This window comes from Rattus norvegicus, chromosome 17 (assembly GCF_021556685.1).
Source record: "Rattus norvegicus strain SHRSP/BbbUtx chromosome 17, alternate assembly SHRSP_T2T, whole genome shotgun sequence".
NCBI lineage: Eukaryota > Metazoa > Chordata > Mammalia > Rodentia > Muridae > Rattus > Rattus norvegicus.
This window is the reverse complement of record NC_141550.1, coordinates 85,264,492-85,278,363: the sequence shown is the minus strand read 5'-3', so window position 1 is coordinate 85,278,363 and position 13,872 is coordinate 85,264,492. Positions and strand designations below refer to the sequence as shown.

Sequence of the window (13,872 nt, the reverse complement as noted above, 5' to 3'; positions counted from 1 at the left end):
AATTTTTTCCAGTGCCCATGTGTTCCAGATGCTTCCCTAGTTTTTCTTCTATTAGTTTGAGTGTGTCTGGTTTGATGTGGAGGTCCTTGATCCACTTGGACTTAAGCTTTGTACAGGGTGATAAGCATGGATCGATCTGCATTCTTCTACATGTTGCCCTCCAGTTGAACCAGCACCACTTGCTGAAAATGCTATCTTTTTTTCCATTTGATGGTTTTGGCTCCTTTGTCAAAAATCAAGTGACCATAGGTGTGTGGGTTCATTTCTGGGTCTTCAATTCTATTCCATTGGTCTATCTGTCTGTCTCTGTACCAATACCATGCAGTTTTTATCACTATTGCTCTGTAATACTGCTTGAGTTCAGGGATAGTGATTCCCCCTGAAGTCCTTTTATTGTTGAGGATAGCTTTAGCTATCCTGGGTTTTTTGTTATTCCAGATGAATTTGCAAATTGTTCTGTCTAACTCTTTGAAGAATTGGATTGGTATTTTGATGGGGATTGCATTGAATCTGTAGATTGCTTTTGGTAAAATGGCCATTTTTACTATATTAATCCTGCCAATCCATGAGCATGGGAGATCTTTCCATCTTCTGAGGTCTTCTTCAAATTCTTTCCTCAGTGTCTTGAAGTTCTTATTGTACAGATCTTTTACTTGCTTGGTTAAAGTCACACCGAGGTACTTTATATTATTTGGGTCTATTATGAAGGGTGTCGTTTCCCTAATTTCTTTCTCGGCTTGTTTCTCTTTTGTATAGAGGAAGGCAACTGATTTATTTGAGTTAATTTTATACCCAGCCACTTTGCTGAAGTTGGTTATCAGCTTTAGTAGTTCTCTGGTGGAACTTTTGGGATCACTTAAATATACTATCATGTTATCTGCAAATAGTGATATTTTGACCTCTTCTTTTCCGATCTGTATCCCCTTGATCTCCTTTTGTTGTCTGATTGCTCTGGCTAGAACTCCAAGAACTATATTGAATAAGTAGGGAGAGAGTGGGCAGCCTTGTCTAGTCCCTGATTTTAGTGGGATTGCTTCAAGTTTCTCTCCATTTAGTTTAATGTTAGCAACTGGTTTGCTGTATATGGCTTTTACTATGTTTAGGTATGGGCCTTGAATTCCTATTCTTTCCAGCACTTTTATCATGAAGGGGTGTTGAATTTTGTCAAATGCTTTCTCAGCATCTAATGAAATGATCATGTGGTTTTGTTCTTTCAGTTTGTTTATATGATGGATCACGTTGATGGTTTTCCGTATATTAAACCATCCCTGCATGCCTGGGATGAAGCCTACTTGAACATGGTCGATGATTGTTTTGATGTGCTCTTGAATTCGGTTTGCCAGAATTTTATTGAGTATTTTTGTGTCGATATTCATAAGGGAAATTGGTCTGAAGTTCTCTTTCTTTGTTGTGTCTTTGTGTGGTTTAGGTATAAGAGTAATTGTGGCTTCGTAGAAGGAATTCGGTAGGGCTCCATCTGTTTCAATTTTGTGGAATAGTTTGGATAATATTGGTATGAGGTCTTCTATGAAGGTTTGATAGAATTCTGCACTAAACCCGTCTGGACCTGGGCTCTTTTTGGTTGGGAGACCTTTAATGACTGCTTCTATTTCCTTAGGAGTTATGGGGTTGTTTAACTGGTTTATCTGTTCCTGATTTAACTTCGATACCTGGTATCTGTCTAGGAAATTGTCCATTTCCTGAAGATTTTCAAATTTTGTTGAATATAGGTTTTTATAGTAAGATCTGATGATTTTTTGAATTTCCTCTGAATCTGTAGTTATGTCTCCCTTTTCATTTCTGATTTTGTTAATTTGGACACACTCTCTGTGTCCTCTCGTTAGTCTGGCTAAGGGTTTATCTATCTTGTTGATTTTCTCAAAGAACCAACTTTTGGTTCTGTTGATTCTTTCTATGGTCCTTTTTGTTTCTACTTGGTTGATTTCAGCTCTGAGTTTGATTATTTCCTGCCTTCTACTCCTCCTGGGTGTATTTGCTTCTTTTTGTTCTAGAGCTTTTAGGTGTGCTGTCAAGCTGCTGACATATGCTCTTTCCTGTTTCTTTCTGCAGGCACTCAGCGCTATGAGTTTTCCTCTTAGCACAGCTTTCATTGTGTCCTATAAGTTTGAGTATGTTGTATCTTCATTTTCATTAAATTCTAAAAAGTTTTTAATTTCTTTCTTTATTTCTTCCTTGACCAGGTTATCATTGAGTAGAGCATTGTTCAATTTCCACGTATATGTGGGCATTCTTCCCTTATTGTTATTGAAGACCAGTTTTAGGCCGTGGTGGTCCGATAGCACGCATGGGATTATTTCTATCTTTCTGTACCTGTTGAGGCCCGTTTTTTGACCAATTATATGGTCAATTTTGGAGAAAGTACCATGAGGAGCTGAGAAGAAGGTATATCCTTTTGCTTTAGGATAGAATGTTCTATAAATATCCGTTAAGTCCATTTGGCTCATGACTTCTCTTAGTCTGTCGACATCACTGTTTAATTCTGTTTCCATGATCTGTCCATTGATGAGAGTGGGGTGTTGAAATCTCCCACTATTATTGTGTGAGGTGCAATGTGTGTTTTGAGCTTTAGTAAGGTTTCTTTTACGTATGTAGGTGCCCTTGTATTTGGGGCATAGATATTTAGGATTGAGAGTTCATCTTGGTGGATTTTTCCTTTGATGAATATGAAGTGTCCTTCCTTATCTTTTTTGATGACTTTTAGTTGGAAATTGATTTTATTTGATATTAGAATGGCTACTCCAGCTTGCTTCTTCTGACCATTTGCTTGGAAAGTTGTTTTCCAGCCTTTCACTCTGAGGTAGTGTCTGTCTTTGTCTCTGAGGTGTGTTTCCTGTAGGCAGCAGAATGCAGGATCCTCGTTGCGTATCCAGTTTGTTAATCTATGTCTTTTTATTGGGGAGTTGAGGCCATTGATATTGAGAGATATTAAGGAATAGCGGTATTGCTTCCCGTTATATTCATATTTGGATGTGAGGTTATGTTTGTGTGCTTTCATTCTCTTTGTTTTGTTGCCAAGACGATTAGTTTCTTGCTTCTTCTAGGGTATAGCTTGCCTCCTTATGTTGGGCTTTACCATTTATTATCCTTTGTAGTGCTGGATTTGTAGAAAGATATTGTGTAAATTTGGTTTTGTCATGGAATATCTTGGTTTCTCCATCAATGTTAATTGAGAGTTTTGCTGGATCAGTAACCTGGGCTGGCATTTGTGTTCTCTTAGGGTCTGTATGACATCTGTCCAGGATCTTCTGGCCTTCATAGTTTCTGGAGAGAAGTCTGGTGTGATTCTGATAGGTCTCCCTTTATATGTTACTTGACCTTTTTCCCTTACTGCTTTTAACATTCTTTCTTTATTTTGTGCGTTTGGTGTTTTGACAATTATGTGACAGGAGGTGTTTCTTTTCTGGTCCAATCTATTTGGAGTTCTGTAGGCTTCTTGTATGTCTATGGGTATCTCTTTTTTTAGGTTAGGGAAGTTTTCTTCTATGATTTTGTTGAAGATATTTACTGGTCCTTTGAGCTGGGAGTCTTCACTCTCTTCTATACCTATTATCCTTAGGTTTGATCTTCTCATTGAGTCCTGGATTTCCTGTATGTTTTGGACCAGTAGCTTTTTCCGCTTTACATTATCTTTGACAGTTGAGTCAATGATTTCTATGGAATCTTCTGCTCCTGAGATTCTCTCTTCCATCTCTTGTATTCTGTTGGTGAAGCTTGTATCTACAGCTCCTTGTCTCTTCTTTTGGTTTTCTATATCCAGGGTTGTTTCCATGTGTTCTTTCTTGATTGCTTCTATTTCCATTTTTAATTCCTTCAACTGTTTGATTGTGTTTTCCTGGAATTCTTTCAGGGATTTTTGCGATTCCTCTCTGTAGGCTTTTACTTGTTTATTAATGTTTTCCTGTGCTTCCCTAAGTGTGTTTATGGCTTTCTTGAAGTCCTCCAGCTTCATGATCAAATATGATTTTGAAACTAGATCTTGCTTTTCTGGTGTGTTTGGATATTCCATGTTTGTTTTGGTGGGAGAATTGGGCTCCGATGATGGCATGTAGTCTTGGTTTCTGTTGCTTGGGTTCCTGCGCTTGCCTCTCGCCATCAGATTATCTCTAGTGTTACTTTGTTCTGCTATTTCTGACAGTGGCTAGACTGTCCTATAAGCCTGTGTGTCAGGAGTGCTGTAGACCTGTTTTCCTCTCTTTCAGTCAGTTATGGGGACAGAGTGTTCTGCTTTCGGGCGTGTAGTTTTTCCTCTCTACAGGTCTTCAGCTGTTCCTGTGGGCCTGTGTCTTGAGTTCACCAGGCAGCTTTCTTGCAGCAGAAAATTTGGTCTTACCTGTGGTCCCGAGGCTCAGGTTCGCTCGTGGGGTGCTGCCCAGGGGCTCTCTGCAGCGGCAGCAACCAGGAAGACCTGTGCCGCCCCTTCCGGGAGCTTCAGTGCACCAGGGTTCCAGATGGTCTTTGGCTTTTTCCTCTGGCGTCCGAGATGTGTGTGCAGGGAGCAGTCTCTTCTGGTTTCCCAGGCTTGTCCGCCTCTCTGAAGGTTTAGCTCTCCCTCCCACGGGATTTGGGTGCAGAGAACTGTTTATCCGGTCTGTTTCCCTCAGGTTCCGGCGGGGTCCTGCCGCTCCTGGGCCCTCCCCCACGGGAGCCCAGAGGCCTTATACAGTTTCCTCTTGGGCCAGGGATGTGGGCAGGGGTGAGCAGTGTTGGTGGTCTCTTCCGCTCTGCAGCCTCAGGAGTGCCCACCTGACCAGGCGGTTGGGTCTCTCTCTCACCGGGTCTGGGAGCAGAGAGCTGCTGCGGGCCGGGATCGCGCTCCAGTCCTCTTAACAAAGCTTTTTAAGTTACAAGCACTATTTTCCCATCAGCAATAGAGCATTTAGGGAAACACATTACTGTACTGAGAAAGCACCTACGTTAATTGAAGTTCCTGCTGGATTTAAAGAACGCCCGTGGATAACCTCAGTGTTCAAGCCATGGCTAATTGCCCTAGAGATAATACAGTCTGGGATGTTAAATTTTCTATTTATCTGATACACACTTTGACCAACAAAATCTATAGTGTTTAGAAATGGGCACCTAAAGTAAGCAAGGGACTAATTGCAAAAGGTTTGACAGACAAGGTCCAGTAAGTATCATCTTTGCTCGTCATCCAAAGCTATGTGACCCTACTATAAAAACCTTGGCCTAAAGATATGGACAATTATACACTAAACGAGTATTAACTTGGCAGAGATCATTTAAAACTTTCTATGTACTCACTCTTTCAAAGTTTAGACAAATGATTTAAAAACACACCGAAATAATATCTTGTCAGTCATTAAAATTGACAGAGGAGAGAAGGTAATGAGGCAAATCTCATCTGGTTGAGGTGGGTCATTCTTAAAGTTAATCTTGGATTTATGATGCTGCTTAAATAGACAAGAAGGCTGAAAATTACATAAGAAATAAACTAGAATCTTCTCTAACATTGAATCACAACTCAGTGACCATGGCAACCACTGGTCTCCAGGGTAACTTGAAGCATACCACACCCAGCTAAAACCACAATAGCACCAATTATCTGCTCCCCACCGATACCAAACATCCTTTAAAATGGTTCTTAAAACCTTTCATGCATCATATGTAGCACATCTCAAGTATACCATGTAATATTTAAATACTCAATCAGCATAAAAATTGTGTCATAATGTAAGATGTCTCCCACATAAACAAACAGGGATGTTTAGCTTCAATAGACTACAAATTCTCAAAGTTTAAAACTATGTCCAATCATATAACTATATAATCATATAACTATAAAACACAGGTAAACAAGTAGAAGCCCTTAAGAGAAAATCCACAAACACTAAATTAATTTTTGAGGAAATGAACTGACTCAACAGCTCCATGCAAATGAGTCCCGAGGGGGAGAGAGCTGAACACCCAGAAGTGGGGACAATCATGAGACTGCAGGACAGACTGCCACTTCTGCCCACTTCTGCCCATATCCCTGACCCAAGAGGACACTGAACAGTGCCTCTGCATGCAGAAATATAGGAACAGTCAGCAGCCAGAACCTGATGGATCCAGCCTGTACCTGGAACTGAATTGAACCACTCACACAGCTCCCTGAACCCAAATCTCATGAGAGAGAGAGCTGAACCCTCAGAAGTGTGGACACTCCTGAGAGCTGAGAGGAGACTACTCTCTGCCCACATTCCCAACACAAAAGGAAATAGCCTAGTGCCATCTGTGAACCCTGGGCACAGGGACCTAGGAGCAGTCAGAGGCAGGACCCTTCTGGTTTCTGCCTGCACCTAGAGCTGAAAGCCAGTCACCAGGAAAGCCTACACACCTGAGAGCAGAGGTACTTGTTTCCAGATCCAGCTGAAAGAAACCAGGTCTACAGGAGTGCTGACCCACAGGCCTACAAGAGGGTCAAGCCGCTGTCAGAGACATCAAGACAAACTAACACCAGAGACAATCTGATGGCAAGAGGCAAGCAAAGGAACCTAAGCAACAGAAACCAAGGCTACTTGGCATCATCAGAGACCAAGTTCTCCCACCAAAGCAAATACTGGATATCCAAACACCTTGGAAAAACCAGATTTAGATATAAAAATCACATTTTATTTGGATGATGGAGGACTTAAAGACGGACATAAATAATTTCATTAAAAAAATACAGGAAAACACAGGTAAACAAGTAGAAGTCCTTAAAGAGGAAACACAAAGATCCCTTAAATAATTACAGGGAAACACAACCAAACAGGTTAAGGAAATGAACAAAATGATCCAGGATTTAAAATGGAAATAGAAACAATAAAGAAAGCACAAAGAGAGACAACTCTGAAGATAGAAAATCTAGGGAACAGATCCGGAGTCACAGATGTAAGAATCATCAACAGAATACAAGATATAAAGAGAGAATTTCAGGGGCAGAAGATACCATAGAAAACATCAAGACAACCTTCAGAGATAATGTAAAACACAGAAAGCTCCTAGCCCAAAACATCCAGGAAATACATGACACAATGAGAAGATCACACTTAAGGATAATCGGTATATGCTAAGACTGAACCCCCAGTGAACTAGACTGGTGGGGGGAGGGCGGCAATGGGGGGAGGGTTGGGAGGGGAACACCCATAAGGAAGGGGAGGGGGGAGGGGGATGTTTGCCCAGATACCGGGAAAGGGAATAACACTCGAAATGTATATAAGAAATACTCAAGTTAATAATAAAAAAAAAAAAGAGGTGTGTAAACCTAAAAAAAAAAAAAAAAAAGGATAATCGGTATAGGAGAGAGTAAAGACTCCCAACTTAAAGGTCCAGTAAATATCTCTCAAAGAATTATAGAAGAAATTTTCCCTAACCAAAAGAAAGAGATGCTCAGAAACATACAAGAAGCCTACAGAACTCCTAATAGATTGGACCAGAAAAGAAATTCCTCCCCTCACATGATAGTCAAAACACTAAATGCACAAAACAAAGAAAGAATATTAAAAGCAGTAAGGGAAAAATGTCAAGTAACATATAATGGAAGATCTATCAGAATTACACCATGCTTCTCACCAGAGACTATGAAAGCAAGAAGATCCTGGGAAGATGTCATATAGAACCTAAGAGAACAAAAATGCCAGCCCCGGCTACTCTATCTAGCAAAATTCTCATTTAACATAGAGAACCCAAGATAGTCCATGACAAAACCAAATTTACACAATATCTTTCTACAAATTCAGCCCTACAAAGGATAATAGATGCAAAACTCCAACGTACTGAAAAAAACTACAACCTAGAAAAAGCAAGAAAATAATCTTGCAATGAAACCAAAGAAGAGAAACACAAAACGCAACTCTACCTCTAACAATGAAAATAACAGGAAGCAACAATCACTATTCCTTAATATCTCTCAACATCAATGGACTCAATTCCACGCAAAAAAGACATAGACTAACAGACTTGATACATAGAGGCCCCAGCATTATGCTGCACAGAGGAAACACACCTAGGGGCAAAGACAGATACTAACTCAGAGTTAAAGGCTGGGAAACAACTTTTAAGCAAATGATCCGAAGAAAAAAAGGTGGACTAGCCATTCTAATATTGAATAAAATCAACTTTCAAATAAAACTCATCCAAAAAGATAAGGAAGGACACTTCATATTCATCAATGGAAAAATCGACCAAGATGAACTCTCAATCCTAAATATCTGTGCTCCAAATGCAAGGGCACCTACATTCATAAAAGAAACCTTACTAAAGCTCAAATCACACACTGCACATCACACAAAAAAATACGAGATTTCAACACCTCACTCTCATCAATGGACAGATCATGGAAACAGAAAAAAAAAAAAGAGAAAGAGAGAAACTAACAGAAGTTATGAACCAAATGTACATAATAGATATTTATACAACAATTCATCCGAAAACAAAAGGATATACCTTCTTCTCAACACCTCATGGTATCTTCTCCAAAATTGACCATATATTCTGTCACAAAACAGGCCTCAACAGATACAGGAAGATAGAAATAATCCCATGCGTGCTATCAAATTACCACAGATGAAGGCTGGTCGTAAATAACAACAAAAATGACAGAGAGTCCATATATACATGGAAGTTGAGCAATGCTCTACTCGATGATAACTTTGTCAAGGAAGAAATGAAGAAATAAAAGACTTAGAATTCAATGAAAATGAAGGCACAACATACCCAAACTTATGGGACACAATGAAAGCCGTGCTAAAAGGAAAACTCAAGCTCTGAGGTTCCTGCAAAAATTAACAGGAGAGAGCATATGTCAGCAGCTTGACAGCACACCTAAAAGCTCTAGAACAGAAAGAAGCAAATACACCCAGAAGGAGTAGAAGGCAAGAAATAATCAAACTCAGAGCTGAAATCAATCAAGTAGAAACAAAAAGGATTATACCAAGAAAACCAAGAGCTGGTGCTTTAAGAAAATTAGCAAGATAGATAAACCATTAGCCAGACTAACCAGAGGGCACAGAGACAGTGTCTAAATTAACAAAATCAGAAATGAAAAGGGAGACATAACCACAGAATCTGAGGAAATTCAAAAAATTATCAGATCCTACTACAAAATTCTGTATTCCCCAAAACTGGAAACTGGGGAGGAAATGGACAATTTGCTAGACAGATACCAGGTACCAAAGTTAAACCAGGAACAAATAAACCATCTAAACAACCCCATAACTCCTAAAGAAATAGAAGCAGTTATTAAAAGTCTCCCAACCAAAAAGAGACCAGGAACAGATTAGTTTAGTGCAGAATTCTATCAGACCTTCATAGAAGACCTCATGGCAATACTGTCCAAACTATTTCACAAAATAGAAACAGATGGAGCACTACCGAATTCTTTCTATGAAACCACAATTACTCTTATACCTAAACCACACAAAGACCCAACAAAGAGAATTTAGGACTAATTTCCCTCATGAATATTGACACAAAAATACTCAATAAAATTCTTACAAACCAAATCCAAGAAAACATCAAAATGATCATCTATCATGATCAAGTAGGCTTCATCCCTGAGATGCAGGGTTGGTTCAATATATGGAAACCCATAAAGGTAACCCATAATACAACCGAAGTCAAAGAAAAAAAGCCACATAATCATTTCATTAGATGCTGAGTGAGCATTTGACAAAATTCAGCACCCCTTCATGATAAAAGTCCTGGAAAGATCAGGAATTGAAAGCACATACATTAACATAGTAAAGGAAAAATACAGCAAACCAGTAGCTAACATCAAACTAAATAGATAGAAACTTGAAGCAATCCCACTAAAATCAGGGATTAGACAAGGCTACTCACTCTCTCCCTACTTATTCAATATGATACTCAAAGTCCAAGCCAGACCAATCAGACAACAAAAGGAGTTAAAAGGAATATGAACTGGAAAGGAAGAAGTCAAAATTTCACTATTTGCAGATGATATGATAGTATACTTAAGTGACCCCAAAAGTTCCACCAGAGAACTACTAAGCCTAATAAACAACTTCAGCAAAATGGTTGGGTATAAAATTAACTCACACAAATAGTAGCCTTCCTCTACTCAAAGGGTAAACAGGCTGAGAAAAAAATAGGGAAATGACATCCTTCACAATTGTCCCAAATAATATTAAATAACTTGGTGTGACTTTAATCAAGCAAGTAAAAGATCTGTATGACAAGATCTTCAAGTCTCTGAAGAAAGAAATCTGAAGAAGAAGATCTCAGAAGATGGAAAGATCTCCCATGCCCATGAATTGGAAGGGTTAATATAGTAAAAATGGCCATCTTGCCAAAAGCAATCTACAAATTCAATGAAATCCCCAACAAAATTCCAACTCAATTCTTCATAGAGTTAGAAAGAGCAATTTGCAAAATCATTTGGAATAACAAGAAAAGAAACCCAAGACTGTGAAAACTATACTCAACAATAAAAGAACTTCTGGGGGAATGACAATCCCTAACCTCAAGCAGTATTACAGAGCAATAGTGATTAAAACTGCATAGTATTTGAACAGAGACAGGTGAGTAGATGAGTGTAACAGAATTGAAGACACAGAAATGAACCCACATACCTATGGTCACTTGATCTTTGACAAAGGAGCTAAAACCATCCAATGAAAAAAAAAAGATAGCATTTTCAACAAATGGTGCTGGTTCAACTGGAGGTCAGCATGTAGAAGAATGCAAATCAATACATTTTTATCACCTTGTACAAAGCTTTACGTCTAAGTGGATCAAGGACCTCCACATCAAACCAGATGCACTCAAACTAAAAGAAGAAAACGTTGGCACTGGAGAAAATTTCCTGAACAAAACACCAATGGCTTATGCTCTAAGATCAAGAATCGACAAATGGGATCTCATAAAACTACAAAGCTTCTGTAAGGCAAAGGACACTCTGGTTAGGACAAAATGGCAACCAACAGATTTGGAAAATTTCTTTACCAATTCTATATCTGATGGAGGGCTAATATCCCAAATATACAAAGAATGCAAGTAGTTAAACTCCAGAGAGCCAAATAGCCCTATAAAAAAATGGGATAGGGAGTTGAACAAAGAATTCTCATCTGAGGCATATTGAATGGCTGAGAAATACCTAAAGAAATGTTCAACATCCTTAGTTATCAGGGAAATGCAAATAAAAACAACCCTGAGATTTCACCTCATACCAGTCAGAATGGCGAAGATAAAAGCTCAGGTGGTCCTGCCAAGACTGAACCCCCAGTGAATGTGATTGTTGGGGGGAGGGTGGTAATGGGGGGAGGATGGGGAGGGGAACACCCATAGAGAAGGGGAGGGAGAGGGGTTAGGAAGATGTTGGCCCAGAAACCTGGAAGGGAAAAACAATCGAAATGTAAGTAAGAAATACTCCAGTTAATAAAGATGAAAAAAAAGGCAAAGTCAGACATTTCACATTTAAGAAATGAATTAAGTTTTCAAAATCCCTTTAAAAATGTTATCATTGACATTTCATACCAAAAAATGAGAGAGAGCAGTGCAATATGCTGCAAATGAAGAAGTGCATTTCCTATATTTGTGTTGTAGTTTTTATTTCTTGATATCTGTGCTATGGATTTTATAAGAGAGAAGAACCTCATCCTTATCTCAACCTACACAAGCTTACAGGCTGTCATGTCGGTTTCTGAGCTTGAGTTTTCTCATTTTCATTTTAATAATTATTATTACCACACCTGTACCACATACTATTTAGTTTGTTTGACATATAAAATGAATAATATATATTCATATAAATATATATAACATATATTTATGAAAAAAACCTCAGGTTACAGCAGATGCTGGTGAGGATGTGGAGATAGAGAAATACTCCTCTATTTTGGTGGGATGGCAAACTGGTACAACCACTCTAGAAATCAGTCTGGAGGTTCCTCAGAAAATTGAATATTCCACTCACTGTGGACCCAGCTATACCACTCCTGGGACATACTCAAAAGATTCTCCAACATGCAACAAAGAAACCTGCTCCACTATGTTCATAGTAGCCTTATTTTTAATAGTCAGAAGCTTGAAAGGACCCAGATGCACTTCAACAGAGGGATGTACATAGAAAATGTAGTACATCTACACAATGTAGTACTGCTCAAGTATCAAAAACAATGACTTTATGAAGTTCAAAAGCAAATGGAATGAACTAGACAACATCATCCTGAGTGAAACAATGCAATCACAGTAAAACGTTCATGATATGAAGTCACTGATAAATGGTTATTAGCCCCAAAGCCCGAATTACCCAAGATACAATCCGCAGACCACATGAAGCTCAAGGATGCCCAAAATGCGGATGCTTTACTTTTTCTTAAAAAGGGGAACAAAAATATTTTTAGGAGGGGATACGGAGGCTAAGTTTGGAGCAGCGACTTAAGGAACAGTCATTCAGAGCCTGCCACACGTGCGCCCCATATATATACAGTCACCAAAACTAGATAAAATTGATGAATCTAAGACGTGCATGCTGACAGGTATGTCTCCTGAGAGACACAGCCATAGCATGTCAAATACTGAGGTGAATGCTAGTAGCAAAGCACTGAACTGAGAATGGGACCCCCATTGTAAGACTTAGAGAAAGGATTGAAAGAACTGAAGGAGCTTTTAACCCCACAAGATCAACAATACCAACCAACCAGAGCTCCCAGGGACTAAACCACTACCAAAAGACTTTATACATGGCTCCAGCTGCATATGTAGCAGAGGATGGCCTTTTGGGGCATCAATAGAAGGAGAGGCCCTTGGTCCTGCCAAGGTTGGACCTGCAGCATAGAGGAATGTTGGGGAGGGGTGGTAGGCAAAGGAGGTATGGATGTGGAGGGGAACACCCTTATAGAACAAGGGGAGGGCGATGGGATATGGGGCTTATGTCCAAGAAACCTGAAAAGGGAATAACATTTGAAATGTAAAAAAGAACATCGAATAAAAAATAAAACAAAATTATTTTTGATATATTTTGTGGATAGTCTTTTAGTCTAATAATAATTGGAAATTTTAAGTACAGTGATTTCATGATATCAACTAAGAAAATATGTCACTTATATAAATTCATTCAACATTTATAGCAAGCATAGGTACTTATCATTTCTCCATACTATTCTTCTTAGTCACTCAAAATTTGCTGAAGGTTAGATTGAAGCTAGTTCATTCCACAGATCTAAACAAATGGATGTATACCACCAAATCAGATAATTTAATATGAAATTTATTTTATATGGTACTCATAGATAAGAAAGTAGGTGCAGTTTACATCTCTCAACCTTAATCAGAGAAGCTTCTATTTACAGTAGATTGCCATTAACATAGAAACCCATGACCTGTAAATGTGCAGAAAATAAGGACCTGTGGAGTGTTCTGCTCCAAATGGAACATCTAATATCATACTCGCTTCCCCCAAAACTATGGGAACATCATGGAAGAGTGGGTGAGAAGATTTTAAGAATCAGAAATAGTGGATATCTTCAGGAAAAATATTTGGTGGGCATGGCTTTTGCACACATCAACTCAGAGAATCAGTCACTACATGTCCAAGATCTACACCATATCAAGCCAGCAAAATGCCAGCATGAATGGGGAGGGGATGATGAAATACCACTCCTACCTGAAAAGCTATTGGCAATGTATGGAGAATAGGGAAAGAAGAGTCATTTTTCCTCAGGGATGCAGCCCTAGAGATGCTACTCACATTTCAACAGATGACCCTACATACATAGACATACAGGCAGCATTTGTGGTCTCAATGTTCTCTTCTGCTTTGTTTTTGAATACATGAAGTTAGGAAGAAAAAATGTGGAGAGGAGAGTGGAGGAATTTGGGAGGAGGAAATAGGAGATCATATTTCACTAA

The 13,872-nt window shown here is 39.0% G+C and overlaps 1 protein-coding gene across 2 annotated transcripts in view; it reads right to left on the bottom strand.

Moving 5' to 3' along the window:
* The window catches only part of Malrd1 (MAM and LDL receptor class A domain containing 1), a 724,504-nt gene that overhangs the window by 651,465 nt on the left and 59,167 nt on the right, over window positions 1-13,872 (bottom strand).